Raw genomic sequence first — 22,781 nt, 5'->3', positions numbered from 1 at the left:
CAAAAATGGATATTTTGCCTCAGACACACCTGTAAGAAGCGAGGTTAGCCATGAGTTAGTGGCTTCTGAGCTCACTTGGACCTTTGCCTGGCCGGCAAACATCATTTCTTAGAGAGCCTTCCATCCACCCAAAGCTGAGGTTTCTGTCTCTCCAGCTCTGCCTTCTGTGTTCTCTATCTCATGATCTTATTTTATTTTCTTCACAGCACTTTCCACTGTTGGCAGTTACCTAATTTATTAATTGGCTTGCTTCATCTCTCTCTCACCTTTGGGTTGTGCGCTGCAGGGTTGCAGAAGCTGACCGTGGCTCTCTGGTTCACTGTTGTCTTCTGCAGCCCAAGGAACAGTGTCTGGGCTGTGGTAGGTGTTCAGTGAACTCACTGACGAATCAGTGAATCAAACGGTAAGTAAATACATGCTTTCCTCTTGCTTAACCCTACAGAATAGTCCCAATACTGGGTTATGATCTTTCCCTAGTGAAAGAATCCAGACATTCTATTGTTGCCTTAACAAATTACCACAAGCCTAGTGGCTTGAACCACACAGATTTATTGTCTTGCAGTTCTGCAGGTCAGAAGTCTAACACAGTTTTTACTGGGCTCAAATCGAAGTGTCAGCATGGCTGCACTCCTTAATGGAGACTCTGGGGGAGACCCATATTCTTGGCTTTTCCAGTTTCTACAGGTCACACACATTCCTTGGTTGTGATCTCTTTCCGTCTTCAAACCAAGTTTGGTGGTACTCATAATTCTGCCTGTCACGTGGATTAACTCACAAAGGAGGTATATGGATAATCAAGCCTAAAGCCTCATTTCTCTTCCAGAATATATATGGCAAAACAGAGAGTCTCCCCAAGTCATTTATTCATTCAACAAGAAATATTTTTAGATCTTGTCACGCTCTTCTTGATAATTTGGTTCCTGGTGGCAGAGTGAGCCTAGATTGCTGTTTTGTAGGGTTGGATATGGAGGCCCTGGGCAAGTTCTCCTGAATTCCCAACCAAGCCTGTCAATCAGAAATTGGGCTTCTAACCAGAAAGAGATCAGCGTGTCCAAAAGGGACTCAAAGCAGTTGTGGTGGTAGCAATAGTGGTGTCAGATAATACTAAGTATAGGCCTCTTTGGAGTAATTTATGTATTTTATTCAGTCTTTATAATAATCCTGTAATAGAAGCAGTATTATTATACCCATTTTACAGATGATGAAACTGAGGTACACAGAGGTGAAATAAATTACCTAAATGACTGAGGCAGGAGTGACTAGCTAATAATGAGTGAATGAGCCAGGATTTAAAATCTCAGGCACTCTAGCTCTCAACTGTGCTCCCTAACCACTGCACTTCCCTGCCCCATATGAGGCCCATTACAGAGTAACCAAAGGAGCCTCCAACAGGGCCAGAGTGGGTGCTGGGGCCATCTATTGGCCTCCTTGGTTTTGTGAAGTAGAGGGAACACAGAATGGTCAGAAGCTTCTGCTTCCTCAGTTACCAGATCTGGGCCTGGATCAAGCCATTTCAATTCATTGAGGCTCTGTGAAGAGAACATAGAAGTTCTGCTGGTCTGCATCTCCAGTGTGGGAGAAGGATAAATGATTATCGAGACGTGCTCTGTAAATGTTGGCTGTTACTATCCATGTGTTTAAATGACGAGGTGAGGAAGGAAAGTGAGTATGATCACCTTCATGCCCCAAGGATCTAGTTGGCTTTTGTCACCTGGGCTAAACTGGAGAGCATAACTGAGACATGAAATCTTCCCATTTCCTCTGTGAGAGAGGGTGATTGATGACAGGGACGTACAGGTCAGCCTGTGACAGCATGTAATCAATCAGGACATGAGAAGGATAGCCTGTCTTTGGTGTACAGCTGAGGATTCTAATAACCCAGCAGTGGCCACCAAAAGGAAAAGCCTCCTGTGCTTATCTTCACTTCCCTCATCTAAATTTCAGGTATGAAGACGGTATTCTTAAGTTTTGCCCTAATTACATGAGCACAAGTGATAGCTGTGAGTTCTAGGCTTCAGAGAGAGGAGTAAAAATTTACCTTGGAGTTAGCCAACATCTGCAAATACTTATTTAAATAATCAATCGTACAGAGCTGTCAAGAGCAGTGAGACATCTGAGATTTTACCCTGCCTGTGAGGCAGCAAGTTAGCCTGCTTGATTCATACATGCTGGCAGAAGACATGAAACTCCTGGATCAGACATAAAGGATGTTATTGCTCAATGCACAGCAGGCAGCATGGCCTGTAAGCTCTTATCTTGGTTTTCCTTGAGGGGAAACTCCCTTGGGGGCAATGCAGAGGGGGCCCAGGTGGATGCTTCATACCTGTTGGGTCTGTGTCACAACTGAGGAATACAGAGTTTAGGAAATCACTGTTCTTATCAACTGTTTCTGGCACACTTGCCCAACCTTTGCCCTGGAGGAAGTCATTATCTTTATAATTCTTGCCAGGAAACAAAATTATCCTCTGTCCTGGAGGAGGAAGACATAATCTTAATCCTTCCAGGCTGTTTGCTTTACAAACATCCTTGAATAGTAGTCTGAGACAAAAGGTACCACAGGATAGAGAATTGTCTCCCAATAGAAACTAGTGCATAATTAGCTAACTTTCTAGTAATGACCACAAACGGTGTTTTTTAAATATATAAAATTTTACAAGTGATTTGCTATAATCTGAATTCTGAGAAGAATTCTTTTCACTTACTGAGGTCTACTAAATAATTTAGAATAGGGATTCAACCAAACTTGTTGCTTAAATACTGTTTCCATGGAGTTCAGAAGTTCCAATGAATGGTAATTAATTGGTATTGTAAAGAAAGATTGTTTAAATAGAATGAGCAAAGGGCATATGATTGATTGTTCCTTTAATCACATTTAGTTCCAGTAGTTAATGAAACTACACATTTTGTACTTTGACAATGGATGATGCCAATTGAATCTTATTAAAGACGTTTGTGGCCCAGCACAGTGGCTCATTGCTGTAATCCCAGCACTTTGGTAGGCTTATCACTTGAGAGAGTCACTTGAGGCCAGGAATTCTAGACCAGGCTGGGCTGGGCAACATAGTTAGACCTTACCTCTCTTAAAAAAGAACTTAGCTGGACATGGCAGCATGCACCTGTAGTTCCAGCTACTCAGGAGGAGGCCGAGGTGGGAGGATCACTTGAGTCTCAGGTATTAGAGACTGTAGTGAGCTGTGATTGCGCCACTGCACTCTAGCCTGGGCACAGAATGAGACCCTTCTCTAAAGATATAAATAAATAAAAATATTTTGGCTAAGAAAAACACATACTTTTATTTGATTTCCCTCATATTTCTTAAGCCAAATTCCTAATGGGAAAATCATTATTTGATACATTTTTCTTTATATTTGATTTTTAAAATTAATTTCCCAAGTATGTTATCTTTAGTTATGGTTAAATATTATAGACCTATTACTGCCTACCCAGTGTGTAGTCAGTGACAAACTGAACCCAAATAAATTGTATAATCTATGAAATAACCAAACCCCAAATATGTTTTTTAGGCTTAAACTTGGTATAATATCCAAAAGGTGCTGTAAATGCCAGAAGTGCAAGGACCCACGTTCTGCCTGGAGTTGGTGTAGTATTGTGAGCATGGCTTTAAATGCAGCTGGATCGGCCGGGCGCGGTGGCTCCTGCCTGTAATCCCAGCACTTTGGGAGGCCGAGGCGGGTGGATCACGAGGTCAAGAGATCGAGACCATCCTGGTCAACGAGGTGAAACCCTGTCTCTACTAAAAATACAAAAATTAGCTGGGCACGGTGGTGCACGCCTGTAGTCCCAGCTACTCGGGAGGCTGAGGCAGAAGAATTGCCTGAACCCAGGAGGCGGAGGTTGCGGTGAGCCGAGATGGCGCCATTGCACTCCAGCCTGGGTAACAAGAGCGAAACTCCGTCTCAAAACAATAAAATAGAATTAAATAAAATAAAATAAATGCAGCTGGATCTGGATTGAACTCCGACTCTGGTAGTTCCTAATTCTGCAGTTTAACTAAAATATATGAGCTTCAGTTTCCTCATCTGTAAATTGTATATGATTACTACATAATAGATTAGTTATGCAGTCCATATGAAATAAGTTATTTCAAGCTGTTACATTCCTTTAATAATGTAAAGAGAATATTGAAGTCAATTCAGGACCATTATAAAGTTTTTTTTATTACTTTCAGCCTGGATGAAGCTTTACATTCTTAGTTAAATTCCTTTGCTAAAGCATTCATTTATTGTCTATTATTTTTCTAGTTATCTAGGTGCACTGGGGATTTAAAGTCATCATTTAAAAATCATCCCATGGATATCAAAAGCTCATAAATTGTTAGATGCTAATGAGAAAGTCAAGAATCTGCTTCAGCTTATAATTGTAGGCGTGCACAGCGCTATCTAGGGAAATGCAAGGGTCGGCTTAAATTCCCAGAATAAAATACTTCGCAGATTTCAAAATATGTCACTCACTATAAAGTTAATTATTTACCAGCCACTCACATACTAATCAGGGTTTAAAGTATGAAAGACCACAGGGAAGAATGGATGGTTCCCTTTCTATTAACAGTGCCGTTATTAAGAAATAACGATAGCTCACTTGTGTGTGTGATGTCCTCAGTTTTATGGGAAATGAGGAACTGAATATTTTAAAACTAATTACAATTAATTAAGATGACCTAAAGAGCAACAGCAGTTTGTGTTTTTGCCAAATTAATCAATTTCTCCAGTGAAAAGCAGAAGAGAGATTTTAGACTTGACAAACAACTTAAAAGCTTTGTATGGGAATGGAAGGAGAAAGCACAATGAGCAGAGAAATCTTTAGTGCAATTCTGTACTCCTTAAAATAAGCAGCTACTGTATTTTGCATATAAAGGTAGACATGACTGAAGAGGTAGGGAGATGGGGAGAGGAAAGTGAATATGTTTCAGCAGATGGAATGATGGAAGATAAGTGCCTTCTCTTGGTTTTTAAATCTTGATTTGCTGCTATGATGTAGACAATAATGTAGAAATTAGCACTATATCACAGTGCCAGCTTAAATCCATATATATTTATATATATATGGATATTTATATGGATGTGCGTGTGTGTGTGTGTGTGTGTGTGTGTCTCCAGGATGTCTTCAGATTATATATAAAATGCTAAGGGCTTTACTTAGTGGAGATTGGGTTAAATATTTACTTCTTGCTAAGTAATACCATATGCCTGAACTTTTTAAATAGTACCTATTTCAAAGGAAGAAACAAACTAAACAATTGGGAAGATATATCAAACCTAGTTTCAGCTGGTGATTCATGGAGATAACTGGATAACACTGATGTTACTTCCCTGCAGTCCAGCTCGTATTAAAGAGGCAACTATCATGAATGGGGAGGGTGCTGTGCTGGATCTGTGGAGACTAAACTGATCATGATCATTAGCACGTCTTCTCAGTTCATTCGCAGCTAGGAGGTAGACAGTAGGGGAACACAAACACTGTGTACCCACCCTTGGTCCTTGGCATCCAATGTAAGAAGTGAAGTTTCTGAATCTAACCCTTGCTCTCAAGAACCTATGGTAGGGAAGCTTGCACATTGGTGAGATAGGACAGTTATAAACATGGAAATCAATTGATAACAATTTTTCTTTATAAATAAAAAAGTATTGAGTTTTTACAAATAATATTTTCCCACATAATTGTAATTATTTTACTTTGAAAGACGTGAAATCACTATTTTTTCCTCTTAGTTTTCTTTGTATTCTTCCTTACGTTGGACTGTATGATCATGGACATAAATATAAATACTTAATGCCTTTCAGTACAAACATATCTGTAGCATAAATGAGGAAGCAGAATATCAGCTGAAGTGAAGGAAGTTCAGCTTCTGAGCTCTGTTAGACGGGAAAGTGGATATTCCAATAAATAGAGTAGTTGAGGCTGTAGCACGTTAACTGCACAAAGCTGTAGGGTCAGCATTTTTTAGATAGTGTCATGGATGAGTAGTTAATTAAGTGAAGAAATCCAATCCCAGTGGAATCTTGGGGGAAATGAAGTTTATACTTTGCTTTCCTTGAACATTGGGGAAACTTGGTCTTTGAGTCTGTCGAAGCCATCTCTTGGGTGCTTCGGCCCTAAGTTCTACTTCTGTTACTCAGAAAAACCTTTTTGTTGAAATGACCTTAGTGTCAGTGACACCTATCAGCTACATTTAATTGCTTTTCTAAAAATACCGTCCTTTTTTCCGAATAATCACTTCACATTCACAATTAATTAAAGTGTAACATGTTGGAAACTTTCTTGTTTAAACTCATCCTATTCTTCACTGTATTGATTAATTTAGTTACTACTAATGACCAACTTACTGTGGATAGTATTTTTCTCACTTTCCAGCTCCCAGCTTTCTTTCTTCATATTGATTGAACTTTGCCATCTTCAAAGCCAGCAGACCATAAAGCGAGACTGGTAAAACCGCACCTGGGTGTTCGTGTGTGTGTCATTGTGGGTGCAGGGTTATCATCCCTTTTTAAAGAACTACTTACAGGATGGTGGCAGGATCTTTTGAAATTGGAGACTGAATTGATTATTAGCATATGTAAATTTAGGTAAGTTATTAAGCAACTCTGAAAGCTTTTTTGTTTTCGCTTCTGTAAAATTCGGATGATAATGATAATATCCAGTGATCTTGTTGTGGATTAAATGATGAAAACCACCTAACAAAGTGGTTTTATGTAGGAAGTATTCAATAAATGTTAACGTGACTATTAATATCATGATTATTTTGATCTTGATTATTTGTGTTTTATAGCTTTGTCAAACTGCAAACTTTCTTTTATTTTGAAATGTCTTGATAGATGTATGAGACTTCTTTTTAAAAAATTTAAAAATTTAAGAGATTTTATACTCTGTTGCTTTTGTGTCTCTGACTTTGGTTGCATTGATTTAAATCGCACAATTCCTTACAGAGGCTCGAAGGCCTTGAGGGCAGGATCGCGTCTTACCCTTGTACAGATCACAAGATGGGTACATCTTTACCTGATTAGGTGCTCAATGAATGTGGACAAAACTCTGGGGCATGGAGTTGAGGGGCTTGGGTTTAGTTCTTGTTTCTTACCTGCTGTGGGCTTTCGTGGGTCACCTCTCCAAACCAAGGATTTTGAGGTGGTAAAGCCAGGTTTGGAAACCAGAAGGCCTGAAATTTGGGTTCCACTTTGCTGAGGGCTGTTCCAAGTTGTGTGGGTTTCCTGCTCAGATCTACTTTGATGCCCCTCCAAATCTATATTGCTTAAATATTTGATCAATATCTATTGATCTACATCATGGGGGGAAATTTTTTTTTCTTTTGAGACAGAGTCTTGTCCTGTCGCCAGGCTGGAGTGCAGTGGTGCTATCTCAGCTCACTGAGATATCCGCCTCCCAGGTTCAAGCAATTCTCCTGCCTCAGCCTCCCAAGTAACTGGGATTACAGGTGTGTGCCACCACACCCAGCTAATCTTTGTAGTTTTAGTAGAGACGGGGTTTCACCATTGTTGGCCAGGATGGTCTCAATCTCCTGACCTCATGATCTACCTCAACCTGGCCTCCCAAAGTGCTGGGATTACAGGCATGAGCCACTGTGTCTGGCTGGAAATAATTTTTAGTTAATAAAAATGTAGTATAGTAATAGATGCACTAAGTCATTTGCTTTCTCTGTCCAAGGCAGGATCAATCATCTGGAGGAAAAATAGTGAAAGATTGTTCTGTTTTACTTAAGGTTGATTTTGCTGTAGGGTGTGTGTGTGTGTGTGTGTGTGTGTGTGTGTGTTAAACAAGTAATTGGGAGGCATATTAAATAATTTAAGTCTTAACACTTAAAAGTTCTCACTTCCTTCAGTCAGCGAGCATCAGCCATGCTTATTTGATTTTAGTTTTAATACAGAGTATTAGTGAGTTATTGAAACATAGATGATGCTGGGCAGGTATTCTTTGTGGAGGTGGGTGGAGGTGGAGGCGATAGACTCTTCCTGTTGAAAATGAGAGTTATAAAAGATTATATAACAAAATTTGAGTTGATTGGTGCATATTACTCAAGTACCAACTTTGACACTCTAAAATATTGCCTCCTGAGCAATTGGCCTTCTGTTGTGAGTGTGCTCCTCATAGATTTCTGTGTACCAAGCATCTAGAAAAACCTGGTGAGTTGTAGGCATGCAGAAAATAGCATATTTTCTCATGTCTGATACACCGCGGATTGCTGGATGCAGTAACAGCGTTTTAGAAGGTAAAAAAGAACAGAGCCACTTTTAATGTAGATACTATTTTAAGGTATATCTTATTTTCAAAAATGTTTAAATGTGAAAAAAGCATGCCTCCTAGAATTGAGGAGCAGTGCAATTAGATATGATAATGAGCAACGTGAAATTTAATTTTTTCTTAGAAAGATAACTTTTTATAATAGGCATAAACTTATTACATGGTTTCAATACTCAAAGATTAAATACAGATGCCCCTGTTAGGGAGTATGTCATCTACTTTTACTGTAATCATTCAGGAAAAATATTATAAGATTAATTTTGTAAGTTGACCAGATTATGTATTTCTTATATAATAATATCAAGAAAAACAATAGGTTTTTTCAACAAATAAAACAACAATTTTTATTTTTAAGACAGAGTCTTGCTCTGTTGCCAGGCTGGAGTGCAGTGGCGTGATCTGGGCTCACTGCTACCTCTGCTGCCTGGGTGAGAGAGATTCTCATGCCTCAGCCTCCTGAGTAGCTGGGCCTGCAGGCACACACCAGCATGCCTGGCTAACTTTTATATTTTTAGTAGAGACAGGGCTTTACCATGTTGGCCAGGATAATCTCAAACTCCTGACCTCAAATGATTCATCATCCTCGGCCTCCCACACTGCTGGGAATACAGGCATTGAGCCACTGCACCTGGCCAAGATTTTTATTTTTTGTTTTGTTTTGTTTTGTTTGAGATGGAGTCTCACTGTGTCACCAGGCTGGAGTGCGGTGGCACGATCTCGGCTCACTGCAACCTCCGCCTCCCGGGTTCAAGCGATTCTCCTGCCCCTGCCTCCCAGGTTCAAGCGATTCTCCTGCCCCAGCCTCCCGGCTAGCTGGGACTACATGTGCGTACCACCACATCCAGCTAATTTTTGTATTTTTAGTAGAGATGGGGTTTCACCATGTTGGCCAAGATGGTCTCGATCTCTTGACCTCGTGATCCGCCCGCCTCAGCCTCCCAAAGTGCTGAGATTACAGGTGTGAGCCACCGCGCCCGGCCTATTTATTCTTAAAGTAGCACTGAAAAAATTCTAAGTGAATCACATATAGATGTGAAGTATGTGTTTTTTAAAGCATAAAAACCATGTTGGCTCAGAGTCATGAATGCTAGTGCTCCGTTCAGTGACACCAAAAGGTACGTTGTGGGAGGGCGTAACTGTCCGTTCCAGTTATGCCTGCTCCTAACTGAGACCCTCCGGATCAGTGCCTTTTATAGGAGTCGAATCTGGTCCTGGTGATTTTATACTGTCAGTGTATCTTCAGGGCAAAACTTTTAAAGAAAATATTAGGTTCCTAGAATTTCGTACAGTAAGCAGTTTGTTCTCAATTAATTTTACCTAATTTTCCAAATTTTTTTTCTTAGTGAAAAACTTTGTATATGTCCCCCTTTTTTTTCTGAGATGGAGTCTCACTCTGTCACCCATGCTGGAGTGCCATGGTGCAATCTTTGCTCACTGCAACCCTTGCCTCCTGGGTTCAAGCGATTCTCCTGCCTCAGTCTCCTGAGTAGCTGGGATTACAGGTGCCCACCATGCCCAGTTAATTTTTGTGATTTTAGTAGAGACGGGGTTTCATCTTGTTGGCCAGGTCTCAAACTCCTGATCTCTGGTGATCTGCCCACCTTGGCCTCCCAAAGTGCTGGGATTGCAGTGAAGCCACCACAGCTGGCCTGTATATGTCACATTATTTTTTCCCGTGAAAGTACTAATGTTCATGCCAATTCTGTGCTGTCATTCCCAAAATTATATTAATGTTCCCAGAACAAAGGAAAAAAAAAATAGGTTTGTAGAAAGTTTTAATCTGAGCCAGAAATCTAAAAAAGTTAATCATATAATGCCATCCATTAAAAGTGGTTTTAAAATACAAAATTCAGATATATTACACGTGCATATAGCATCCTTTATCATCACTGCTTCATCAGAGCCAAAAGTTAGATGAATCTGTACACTGCCCCCACCACTCAGACACATACAGTTTATATAAACAGAGTGTGAAACAGCCTTGGAGAATAAAATACCTAACCATAAATAAATAAAGACCAAGCAATGCTGCTGGGAGACACATGGATTTTTTAAGAATTCAACTATTTGGTTCTGTTATCTTTTACATTGCACTGCACAGATTTAAACTTTTTGTTTTGCTGGCAAGAAAGTTTATTAGGTTAGGAATCGGTTTCTTAAATTACAGTCTTTGTTAGATAGAGCTCAGTGCGTTTAAGGAAACTTTCTCTGAATTAGTCAAATATCACAGTTTTTTGGGGAAAAAAAAACCCTCGACACTTACGATGGTAGTGTGAGTTAATTCTAGTTCTTTGGGTGAGGCCTCACTATGAGGACACAATGCACCAATTTGGCTGAGATGCTGTTTTCAACAAATATGGAAATTATGGCTTCCAGTGCTGTGGCCTGGCATGAAATCTCGTGGGAAACAGCTTGATACTATGTGATAGATTTGAAATTAATTCCTACCCCTTCCTGAAGTAACCAACCTATATTTAACAAGATGTATCATTATTTCTTGGCCATCCAGAAAGATGGGTAAATATAGTCCTATTCTGTAGAATGAGGCTGGAGCAATAAAGATTTTCTAGTCCGTATCCTCTTAGAGCACGCGTTGAACAAAGCAGCAGGCTCTGCTTTTATTTGTTGAACAAAGTGGGTTGTGCTTTTGGAAGTTAAGAGGTGCTCTCTGACCCTTTCCCCTGCTATTGCTTTAGCTTTTTCAATGACTCTCAGCGGAAAATTATGATGGGAGTCTTTGCTATTGCCAGATGAGGATAGTTTTGTAATGATGGATTTCAAACTAAACCCATATTCTCAACTTTGTGAAATTCTGGCAGGACGAAGGAGAATGTGTCTGTCATTTTCAAATTATTTATTAGGGAACAATTAGAGACTTATGCTATAAAATTTGGGGACAACTGTTTTTAAGAGTTGGGAGACATGGGCGCTGAAAAGGTAATTTGAAAATCTCAGTGGATAAAGCAGAGATGATCAGTGAGAATTTGTTAGAGTGCTGTTTTTTTTTTTTTTTGAGCTGGAGTTTCGCTCTTGTTACCCAGGCTGGAGTGCAATGGTGCGATCTCGGCTCACCGCAACCTCCGCCTCCTGGGTTCAGGCAATTCTCCTGCCTCAGCCTCCTGAGTAGCTGGGATTACAGGCACGCGCCACCATGCCCAGCTAATTTTTTGTATTTTTAGTAGAGATGGAGTTTCACCATGTTGACTGGAATGGTCTCGACCTCTTGACCTCGTGATCCACCTGCCTCGGCCTCCCAAAGTGCTGGGATTACAGGCGTGAGCCACCGCGCCTGGCGCTGTTCTTTAAGTCTTAAATTTATATGTGACAACTGCCCACTGAGATCAGAACAATTGAATCCATACATGCTCTGAATTTGCGTTTTGCTATAATAGTATCTGCAATTAGGAAGGACAGAGAGGAGGCCTGGCCTCCCCTGTAGTTTGCTGGCTGCAGATCTTCAGGGGACAAAGATTTGTGGATATGCCATGGATTTGGGACCCTGTCCTTTAGGTGCTGGTGTTTTTGAGTGTCCTTAACTTTCTGTTTCATCTGCGGTAGATAGCCTGTTCTCCTTAAGTCGCGGCTTACCAGTTGAAACAAGACATGAGATTAACTGCTTTGTTCATTTCCAACCAAAAAGAAGGAAACTTTGTAAAGACTTAATAGATTAATAAAAACAAAGGCTTCTGTGGAATATTTTGAACTCTGGTAAGTTGATTCTGACTAAATCTAAACTATGAGCATAGTGTCAGGGTTAGAATTCCATAAAAGGTAAGGAACTCTGGGTTGAACACACTGGGCTTTGCATAGCAGCACTCAGAAAGATACAGCTTTCTCCCTAAAATTAGGTCCAGAGAGAATGTGGTTCTGCTCCATTTGTCTCATTGTATACGAAGTCCACTTATCCTCAACTGTCACCTCAGCAATCCCGATTTCTCATTTTACAGAAAAGAACCCAAAGCTCAGAGTTGTAACTTGATCAAAGTCCCAGATTGAGCTGTGGCAGGACTTACAGGCCAAAGCTTTCATTCATGTCCTGTTTTCCCCAGTGCACTATGGAAAATAGAATATGCGCCTGCCGGCCCGCCTTCTCTTTCTCCCTCCCGCCCTTTTCCTTAGTGTGTTCTCTAAACTGTGCCTTCTTTGCTAGTAATTGATTGCTGTGTCCCAGAATTTCTTTAGTGGCGGATCTCTTCCTCTCCTTAGCACTGTTCCTTCCTGACTTGTCTTCCTGGATCTCTGCCACTCAAGCCATTGGTTATGCTGTTGCCACGTCTACTTTCCAAAAGATTTCTGTGAAGCAAGCTGGAATGTTCTGGACATCTATTTTGTAGTGTGATTATTTCCTGTAGATTTGTTGAATAATTGAACGTGTCAAATATAGGATAATTTTTGCTAAGAGAATATTTGTAGGAAAAGCATAATAACAAAAACTCATGGGCCACGAGAGTTTTCCAAGGAGGCCAGGGAGACTATTGGGATGAGGAGATCAAGGCCCCGAAAGGTTTAATGATGATGCTCAATGTCAAACAGCAAGTTACATTGGAACCTGGGCAGACGCCAGATCATCTGCCGGCATTTCCCGAGTTATCTTCCTGCGGTTCCATGAAACAGTTATTAACCACAGATTTTAAATGCAAAAACTTCACTTTCAAGATTTTATCATTTGAGATTGGATGTGATGTCCTACTATTATCAATAGCAGGTTACCCTTTTATAGTATTTGCTGTATGTCACTATTATTCTCGTGACATATGAGCATAGGGCCCAGTGCTCATGACCCATCATCAGCTCTGCCTACTTGCTGTCTCTTAGTCAGAGCTACATTTCCATGCCTGAGTTCTCCAACCGCAGGCAGCTGAGGTGGTGTAGATCAGAACTCTCTTAGTTATCTGGTCCCTGCTCTAGGAAAGAAGCCCTACCTCGCTGTGCTGGCAGCAATTCTGGCTGCACTTCCCCAGAAGGTCGGTCCCATGATAGGGCCCTGCTTCTTCCCCATTGAAGGATGGCTGTGCTAACTGGTGCAGGAAGGATCATGAGAACTGCTGGCCCCCTTTCCGCATTTTGCCCTGGTTCCTGAAACTCTAACTGTCCTTTTGCCCCTGGATTGAGGTCAAAGTGAGCATTATGCTTTGTCCATTTCAATGCATGTGTGTGCATCCTCTCTCTCTTGCTCCCTCCCTCCTCCCTCCCTCTCTTCCCCCTCCCTCCCTCTTTCTCTCCCTTTCCCTTCCCCCCTTCTGTCTCTTTAACTGCAAATCTAATGCAAGTTTTAGCCCCTCCTCTCCTGCCTTATCTGCCTATGAGTCGCTGACAAGATCCAGCAAAACCCTGATATGCATCATATTTTATACTGGATAATTTTAGACATTATTTCTCACTTCTAACATGTGGAAATTACAGGAAATATATGAACCGAACATGTATTTTTACATTTCAAATAGAGTGGAAGATTTCCTTCTAGCACATTTGTCTCTGTCAAAGACCAAAAAAGTCAGACATTCATTCTTTTTATACTTTTTCCTTAGTTTCTTTATAGGAAACAGCACTAGGTACTGAGAAGTTAATACAATTGTGGCTTTGCTTTTTGTAATGGACATTTGTTGAAAGAAATGCTCATCGGTAGAAATGATAATTTCGATAAATTGCTTTAGCTTTCATGCTTACCTATTTTCTGGTGGCACTAAATCCCAGTTTTAAATCTGAATAAAACTAAGCTGAATGACTCCTCCAGTGGAGCTTCCATTTCCCACTGATTCTTTATAGAGTTTTTCTCTTATACCCCCTTTTGGAGTCTGTTCTCTTTTATCATTTCACAGATATTATCCCCTTTTGATCCCCTACTGTTTACCTTTATTTCTACCCAGATTTCAGGCTTTCTGTATTCGTTAATGCTTTCCTTCATTCCTTTCTCCCGCCTTGCTTCTGATCTTCCGGGCAGCTGCCATAGAAACGTTTCTCTGTTCTCTGCACATACACAATAAACGGGTTCTTGGTCCTCGGGGGAATTAATACCCAGGAGAGCCACCATGCCTGATTACTAAGCAGCAGAAAAAGCCCCCATGGTGTGGAAACATGTTCTAAGAGTAGTATGTGCCCACATACACCTTCTGTGTTTATGGCCTCTTTTGCCCATTAATGTATTGTGGCTTTCCTTGTGTTCTTTGTTTGAGGGGAGTTTGGGGTAAATAAATATGCCACAGTAGGAAATAATACACCTCAGCCCAGTTGCTTAGGTTAGTCCAGGATAAAAACTTGCTAAACATCAAAACCTGTGCTATAGCATGGAGCCCAGAAGGGGATTCAGAAGCTACTTCCGGCAGGAGAGTACAAATATGATCTGTTGGCCAGTTCAAATATGAATGACTTTCTGCCACTTCAACAGTAAACAAACACACAGACACAGAAAATGATGACCCAGGTAAAGGTGATGTTATAGTGAGTAGGTGTTGCTTTTAAGTCTTTAAAGTTAAAATATGCAAATATATTTAAAATTTGCTTATTCATTATAAGATTACATTTATGTATAACTTATATATTTTAAATGAAAACTTTAAAAAACAACACCTACATAGTACTCAATATTATTTAAATACTTAGATTAAAAAGTTATCAGCTCTTTTTACTCTAATCTCTCCTCCCCAAAAGTAAACACTACTATCATTTTTGTTCTTATCCTTCTAAATATATTTATACAGATACACACTATGAATCCACCTGTCTACACACACACACACACACACACACACACACACACACACTTTAAAATGTAAATAGCATTAGGTTGCTCAGATTGCTCTGAAACTTGTCTTTTTATGTAATAATATATCTTGAAATATTTTCCTCATATTATTATGCATATATCTACTTCATTATTTTTAATAACTCTGCAACATTTCTTGGTATGGATGCTTCATAATTTACTTTTATCAGTCCTTTACATATGGACGTTTTTGTGGATTCAAATATGGGATTATTACAAACAGTGCTATGGTGACCTACCTTGTATCTTTGTGTGCATGTGTAAGAATGTCTATGGGACAGTTTCCTAGAAGGGGAATTTTTGGATCAATGGATGCTCACATTTTGCATTATGATAGATACTGGCAAATTTCCTCTAAAGTAACTCTACCAATTTCCTTTCTCATTAATGGTCTATGAAAATGCGCATTTTACCCATATTTATATCAACATTGGACATTATCAACCTTTAAAATATTTTGCTTATTTAATAACAAATACTTTATAATTTCATGGTTAGTAGTGAGGTTGAATGCCTTTTTACATATTTACTGCTATAAACATTATATTTGTCATGAAATTTAAGTCTGACTTGAATTGTTGACCCTGATGTTCATTTAGAAATTTTGAAACTTGATTGTCAAATCTAAAGTCATTTAGAACAAATGGGTGAGCTACTTAAAATTTTGGGGAAAAGAAAAAGTAAATGATAGCAGGAGAAAATACTTGTTTTACAAGATATTAAAATATATGCTATACTCCCAGCAAACAGTCTAAGAAACAGCAGATGTCACGGTACAACTAGCAGGGTATAAAAACCTAGTGTATGAAATAATTTCGTACATGATAAAAGTTGTGTCAAAACCAATGAAGACTCAAATCTCTCAAAAATGATATTTAATTACTGTTTAAAATTATAAAACAATTAAAATTATAAAAAACAGGCTGGGTGTGGTGGCTCATGCCTATAATCCCATTACTTTGGGAGGTCGAGATGGGCGGATCACCTGATATCAGGAGTTCGAGACCAGCCTGTTCAACACGAAGAAACTCCATCTCTCCTAAAAATACAAAAAATTAGCCAGGTACCCGTAATCCCAACTGCTTGGGAGGCTGAGGCAGGAGAATCACTTGAACCTGGGAGGCCAAGGTTGCAGTGAGCTGAGATTGTGCCACTGCACTCCAGCCTGGGCAATGAGAGTGAAACTCCATCTCAAAAAAAAAAAAAAAACAGAAACAAAAACATTAAGATTATAATAGAAATACACTATTATATCTTATTTGATTGTATAGGTAATGCTCTAGAAAAGGAAAATATAATTGATGAGGATATATATATATATATATATGATTTTCAGGTTGAGATGATGTCCTAATTTTGAAAATAAAAACAAATGCTAAAGTAGACAACATTATATAATGTACTAAATTTAAACATTTCTGAATGGTTAAAAGAAATCACCATCTATGAGATCATTTGGCAATGAAAACTGGGAAAAATTATTTTAAACAAATATGACAGACATAGACATGGAGTTAATATAATCAGTACTTAAAGGGCTTTCTCAAATTTAGAAGAAAAAACATAACATAACATCTAAATAGAAAATTGAACAAAGGGCATGAATGGTTAAAACATTAACTCTTTCCTGCTCAAGCTACTCCAAGAAGGGCAAACAGCTGATGAATATTGGGTGTTTTAAAGTATGGTGACAGATGAATGCTTCTTTTGTGTCAAGTTACTGCAGTTTTTCTTGACTGCAACAGAGGAGAGCACTCTTGTTTTAAAGAAGAGTGTTCTTTATTAATTTTAGAAGGTAGTATACAACTAGCCACATTTTTACAATTTAATAACTTTCCAGATTGATTAAGAAAAAGAAAGCCTCTGAAATGCCTTAATGACAGCAATGTGTGATCAGAGATGAAGCTTCACAATCAGATAATGTGGTAAAACTATGTAGTGCCTAAGTTTTAGCCAAAGAAGAAAGAATAAAAGAAAAAACAATAAAAGTCCATTTGCATATAGATACTGTGTTTTCCCAATTTTGTTTTGAAGATACTGTTTCCTTTAGTATGGAAACTATTATATTTGTTCTAAGATAAATTAGCAGTCAAGGCTTCCTGCCAAAAAAAAAAGCTTCTTACCTTTATACTGACTCACACTGGCAGAATACAAACCAGAGGAAGCACACAGATGTGACTCAGTTTCCCTGATTCCTACCAGTTCTCTTCTAAGGAGCAGAAGCAGCAAATACACCTTTGTGCAAGCTGTAAGAGCCCCAGGCTTACCCGGCTGCACCACTGACGGGAAGTAAGTAATCTAAAGAGAACCTCAACTGTGTCTTGCCAGAGGGGTGCAGAATCTGCCATCTCTTTTCAGTGCTGAGGCCAAGAGTGAACTTGGCCCTAACCCAGAACAGAGTTTCCTGCTGTGGAAGGGAGCCTAGTGTAGCCAGTAGCTGCAATCAGTAATCAAATTCTAACAGTCAACCCTGAGAAAAATAAACTCAAAGATTTATGTAAAAGGATATGCATTGCAATGTTATTAAAAGTGGCAAAAATGTAAAAATTTAAATCCCCACAAATAGAAGAAAGTTTAAGTTATGGCACCTTCATAAGGCAGAATATTACTATTGCAGCCATTAAAGACTCGTGTTTTTAAAGACCACTTAACCAAATGGGAAAATACATTATTATGTTAAGTGAAAAAAGCAGAGGTCAAAGTGGTATTTACGGCATGAGCCCATCTAATTATATGTATTATAAGTATATATACACACAAGTATATATGTAAATATATGTGTGTTTATATATATAAATGCCTAGGAAGAGACTAGAACAAAATATTTCACAAAACATTTTACAGTAATTTATAGCTATATAGTATTATGTGAAGTTACATTTTTGTGTATTTTTTTGTACAAAATATTCTAGTATGGGCAAATATTTTATCAGAAGTATTTATATATCTTTTTTTTTGGTTTGAGAAGTTGCAATATATCTATACATCCACCCTGTGTACTCCATTGAGGCTCACAAGGAGGTGATCCTTTTACTTCATGTGTATGTGTTTCTTTATAGTGAAGGGCAGGAGCTTCGGCTTTTGAATTGAAACAAACAAAAACCCTCTGGGGACTGTGTATTTGTGAATAAGCTTTAACTGGGGGGAGAGCGTTTTAATTATATTCCTATCTTAGATGATAGGGCTTTCTCGTTACTGCTCTCTTGTTCCTGGAATACTCTGTTCACATCAGTGTTGAAAGTAGGGTTTAAGAACTACTATACAGACAAGTCCAGAAAATAAAGATGTGGTATCATCAAGTCTGAGGGACCAAACAGTGAAAGTGGATACTCATCTGGCAAAATTGCTATTGTTCATCCTTAGTTTTTACACATGTAATGGCTTCTTTCTGCCCCTGAAAAGAAACTGCCTATAAAAGGTGTGACTTAACGTGTCTTTGAATGATAGCAGTCTACTCTATTCTTCCAAAATACTGACTGAAACAGACAAAAATAAGCATACATGGTGGGGAGAATGGTGAAACTAGGGAATAGTCCCAATAAAATACCTCAAACTTCAAGGAAGTTTTGTTTAATATAATCTGATTTAGAATAAAATAGAAGACACCAGGAACTGGAATAAAATGTCCCTTTTCAGGAATCTATGTAATGTTCACTTTTGTTAAGTGGAGGAGGCTTAGAAAATCTCCATTAATCACCTTCAAATCAGATGAGCTAGGGCTAGGTGTGAGGCAGGCAAATGAAAGGAGCTCATCTGCTAGAAGCTCACTCCTGAATGTCATTACTTCTTTTCTACCTTATAGGAAGAATTTCCTTTTTTTTTTTTTTTTTTTTTGAGATGGAGTTTCGCTCTTGTTACCCAGGCTGGAGTGCAATGGCGCGATCTCAGCTCACTGCAACCTCCGCCTCCTGGGTTCAGGCAATTCTCCTGCCTCAGCCTCCCGAGTAGCTGGGATTACAGGCATGCGCCACCATGCCCAGCTAATTTTTTGTATTTTTAGCAGAGACGGGGTTTCACCATGTTGACCAGGATGGTCTCGATCTCTTGACCTCGTGATCCACCCACCTCAGCCTCCCAAAGTGCTGGGATTACAGGCTTGAGCCACCGCGCCCGGCCCAGGAAGAATTTTCTATAAAAAAATTCTTAAGTTGACTCTAAAATGGCAGATGTGAGGGCAAAAATAGATGGCCAAGAACAACATCTGGAATGAAAACCAATGGCGTAAACCACTGTCGACTCTGAAGAAATGTAATTGGTTCAACTGAAATGTAAATGTAAATTGATACATCTGTGGAAGGCATAGGTAACAGCTATGTGAATTAAAAATGCAGCTTCCACTTGCAAGTAACTGGAGTGGATGTGATATTCCTATTCTACCCACTAAATACAACAAAAACCCCTGAACGTTCCATACAGAGCAAACACAAGATTCTGAAAGGCAGAGAGGAGGAGGTAGACTGGTTAGGGACATGAGAACCAGAGGAATCTGGTGGTAAGTTCCCTGTGTTGTCTTCTTATCTTTCATATCCAAGACTCGATACTGAAGAAGCCAGCAAGCTGGGAATACCAATGGGCACAGACAAAACCCCCCAGTGAGACCTACTTTCTCTAGCCAGAAAAGTAGAAAAAGGGACACTGTAGCAAGACAGAACACTTATAGACACTAATCTCTTTACCAAAAAACAGAGAACATTGTGGCCCCTCTCTTAGCCATGCCAAGGAAGGCTGAATGGGGAATCTAGACTTCCTTTCACTTTCCAGAGGCTGTAACTGTTCTCCAGGGTAATATCAGAGGTGAAGTAGGGAGCCTGGACTTGTATCTCTGCTGGCTGGTAACAACTTGTTCCTTCTCCTCATTCTTGCTGGAGTATCGATGGGGAATGTAGATTTCCACTTCCACCTAGCAAAAATTATGTACCCTTGCCCCTTCTTCCTGGTGCTATGATATCGGAAACCTAATGGAGACTCAGGATTTTCACCATTGCCAAGAGGTCAGGTGCTCATGGCGGCCACAGAGAGCCTGAAACCCCAACCGTACCCAGCAGTTAAAGTCAGTGAAGGCCAAGTGGGGACCTGGACTTTTTTACCTAGCAATATGAGGTCATGTTCTCCCTCCCTTTGCTGGAGCAGGGTCAGGAAAAGCCAGTGAAAACAGAAGGTCGAAATAAAGTTCAAGGTCGTAGAGCATAATATAAAAATGTTCAGCTTTCAATTGAAAATCTCTCTTTGTACAGAGAACCAGGAAGACCTCAGATTGTATCAAAATGGACAACCAGTAGCTGCCAACATTGGGATGACTGTCAGAATTATCTGAAAAGGATTTGAAAGCAGCCATGATAAAAATGCTTAAACAAGCAATTACACTTGAAATAAATGCAAAAATAGAAAGCTCAGCAAAGAAATAGAAAGTCTCAGCAAGGAAATAAGAAGAGGAACTAAATGAACATTTTAGAACTGAGAATGCAGAAACTGAAATAAGATGCTCAGTGGAGAGACAGCATATTTTTCATGAGAAACAATGAAATGCAGAGCAAAGTGGCACGAAATTTTTCAAATGCTGAAAAAAAAATTATCAACTCATAATCCCAAACCCAGTGAAATTATCACTCAGGGATGAAGGAGAAATAAAGGCACTCTCCAGATAAGGAAGACTAAGGGATTTAGTCACCATAAGACTGCCCTAGAAATGTGATTTGAAAAAGTTATCCAAATAGAAAGGAAACAGTAAAAGAAGGGACTCCAGGAAATCAGGAAGGAAGAAAGAACACAGTGAGCAAAAGCCTGTGCAAACATGGCTAAACATGAAGCTTTCCTTCTCCTTTGAAATGAATATATGTTGTAGTGGAAGTGAAAATTATAATGCTGTCTGATGTAGGTTATAATGCAGAGGAAATATTTAGACAACTATATTTTAAGTGGGGAAGGCAAAAAGACCTCAAAGCAGATAAGAGTTTCTATACTTCACTCAAACCGATAAAATGAAACTAATAGACTGTCTAAATTATATACATGTATATATATACATACATACATGTGATACCCAGAGCAACCACTAAAATATAAGAAATACATTAAAAACACTATAGATGAATCAAAATGGATTCTAAAATGGTTAAGCCCCTAGAAACACAAGAAAAACCAGAAATGGAAAACAGAACAAGCAGAAAACAAAAAGTAAGATATCAGACTTAAGCCCTAACATATCAATAATTACATTAAATGCAGATAGTCTAAAACCATCAAGGCAGAGGCTGTCAAGGTGATTAGCAACATGAACCAGGCCAGGTACCGTGGCTCACACCTGTAATCCCAGCACTGAGAGACCAAGGCAGGTAGACTGCAAGATCAGGAGATAGAGACCATCCTGGCCAATATGGGGAAACACTGTCTCTACTAAAAATATTAAAAACTTGCTGGGCATGGTGGCATATGCTTATAGTCTCAGCTACTCGGAAGGCTGAGGCAGGAGAATCACTTGAACCCAGGAGGCAGAGGTTGCCGTGAGCTGAGATGGCGCTGCTGCACTCCAGCCTGGTGACAGAGTGAGACTTCATGTCAAAAAAAACAAACAAAAAAGAGAACCAACTGTATGCTGTTTACAAGAAACACATCAAATATAATATATATACATTTTAAGTAAAAGGACAGAGGCCAGGCATGGTGGCTTATGCCTGTAATCCCAGCCCTTTGGGAGGCCAAGGCCGGTGGATCACCTGAAGTCAGGAGTTCATAACTAGCCTGACCAACATAGTGAAACCCTGTCTCTACTAAAAATTCAAAAAAATTAGCTGGGTGTGGTGGTAGACACCTGTAATCTCAGCTACTTGGGTGGCTGAGGCAGAAGAATCACGTGAACCAGGGAGGTGGAGTTTGCAGTGAGCCAAGATTGCACCATTGCATTCGAGCCCGGGCAGCAGAGTGAGACTCCGTCTCATAAAAAAAAGAAAAAGTAAGTAAAAGGGCAGAAAAGATACACAAACATTAATCCATGGAATTCAAGAGTGACTACATTAATATCAGATAAAGTAGACTTTAGAGCAAAGAAAATTGTCAGAGATAGAGGTAGACATAATATAATGATACAAAGGTCAATCTACCAGGAAGATATCACAATTCTAAATGTTAATGTACAAAACAACAGAACTATAAAATATGTGAAGTGAAAACTGATAGAATAGAAAGGAGAAACAGGCAAATCTACAATATATGTGGAGAATTTAGCACCCTTTCTCAAAAGTTGATAGGACAATTATACAGAAAATCAGTAAGGATACAGAATAACTCACAAAACCATCAACTAATAGGATCTAATTTACATTTATGAAACATTCCACCCAATAACAGCAGAATACATATTCAAATGCCCGTGAACCATATATCAAAAAAGATAATAGCTTGAGTGATTTAAAAAACCCTGAATATAAGAGAATTGAAACTATATAGATTGTGTTTTCTGATCCAAATAAATGAAGCCTGAGATTATTAACAGAAATATAAGAGGACAATCTCCAACACTTTGAAACTAAACACCAGGCCTGCTTTACAAGAGCTTCTGAAAGAAGCATTACACATAGAAAAGAACAATTAGTATTAGCCATTCCATAAACATACTGAAAGGTAAAAAGCATCACCATAATGAAGAATTTACATCAACTATTGGGCAAAACAGCCAGCTAGCATCAAATGGCAGTACTAAACTCACATATATCAATATCAATCCTAAATTTAAATGGACTAAATGCCCCAA

General features: G+C 39.2%; 1 protein-coding gene across 19 annotated transcripts in view; it reads left to right on the top strand.

Moving 5' to 3' along the window:
• The window catches only part of ENOX1 (ecto-NOX disulfide-thiol exchanger 1), a 626,515-nt gene that overhangs the window by 141,538 nt on the left and 462,196 nt on the right, over window positions 1-22,781 (top strand). For 2 of the 19 annotated variants that reach the window (XM_078375352.1, XM_078375353.1), the window contains one exon: window positions 1-22,781. This exon is cut by the window's left edge and continues 18,967 nt beyond it; it is cut by the window's right edge and continues 17,078 nt beyond it. The exons of the other annotated variants lie outside the window; for them this stretch is intronic. The gene's annotated coding sequence lies outside the window, so the exon portion shown is untranslated. 19 annotated transcript variants of the gene reach the window in all.

The sequence above is a fragment of the Callithrix jacchus genome, chromosome 5, assembly GCF_049354715.1.
Source record: "Callithrix jacchus isolate 240 chromosome 5, calJac240_pri, whole genome shotgun sequence".
NCBI lineage: Eukaryota > Metazoa > Chordata > Mammalia > Primates > Cebidae > Callithrix > Callithrix jacchus.
This window is presented reverse-complemented; position numbering and strand designations above follow the sequence as displayed.